Source organism: Polyodon spathula, unplaced genomic scaffold, assembly GCF_017654505.1.
Source record: "Polyodon spathula isolate WHYD16114869_AA unplaced genomic scaffold, ASM1765450v1 scaffolds_912, whole genome shotgun sequence".
In the NCBI taxonomy this organism is placed as follows: Eukaryota; Metazoa; Chordata; class Actinopteri; order Acipenseriformes; family Polyodontidae; genus Polyodon; species Polyodon spathula.
The window spans coordinates 16,407-17,500 of NW_024472399.1; positions in this window are offsets into that span (position 1 = coordinate 16,407).

Genomic DNA, 1,094 nt, shown 5'->3' on the forward strand with positions numbered 1-1,094 from the left:
CCCGGGGGAGCCCCGAGTCTGAGAGAGCCGCGCAGAGCTGTGAGGATCGCAGCGAGTGGGACTCTGAGTTCCTGCAGAGCTGCTCCACTCAGGTGAGTGAGCCGGGGTTTACTGTGGGCAGTGGATCAGACAGTCCGAGTGATGTTAACGTGGTCTCTTAGTAAAGTTTCTAGTGTTGTTTTAGCAGTCAGTCACTCAGCCGTGCCCTGGATCGTATAGCCCTCAGCTTGCCAGGGTTTCCAGACAGCCTCTCTCTCTCTCCTCTCCTCTCTCCCTCCCTCTCTCTCTCTCTGACTCTCCTCTCTGTGCTGCAGCGCTTCCCTGACTCCCACTCTCTCCCGGCTCCGCTCCCCCTCCTTGGGACCGAGTCCGGTGGCTCTGACCTGGGGCTGCCTCTCTCCATCCACTCCATCTCGGACCCGCAGCTCCAAGAGATGCACGAGATCACGCTGAGGTAAGCTACGGGGGGTGACGTTTTCAAATATCTCTTCTCCCTTAGTGCCGGGACGCCAGCGAGAAAGCGTTTCCATTAGAAGTCTTCTTTTGAACAGAAGGCTGCTGAAGGTTTTACAGTGAAGCATTCAGCAGAGACTGGGGGATCGCCCCCGGTGCCTGTATAGATATAGATGTATAGATAGATACAGCTGTAGTCCCCTATAGAATGAACTGGTTTTGTTTTGTAAAGTCGGGTGAAAGCTGCTGAATAATGTTACTTTCACAAGTTGAATTGCACGCCAGCGCTTTGTAGCTTTCCCAGATACTTAACGAAAAACTGACAAATGTGACATTTCAAAATCTAACATGAAATGCTACTGTGCTGCTGTTATGGCTTCCGGGAGACTTTATTTTAAAAGTCTCAATTCTAAAATGTTTTGGTGCTGCTAGATGTGCCACTCCAGTGGAGACTTTACAGCTGCAGTGGCTGGCTGGCTGGCTGCAGTGGCTGGCTGGCTGCAGTGGCTGGTTGGCTGGCTGGCTGGCTGGCTGGCTGGCTGGCTGCAGTGCTGGCTGGCTGCAGTGGCTGGCTGGCTGGCTGCAGTGGCTGGCTGGCTGGCTGCAGTGGCTGGCTGGCTGGCTGGCTGGCTGGCTGCAGG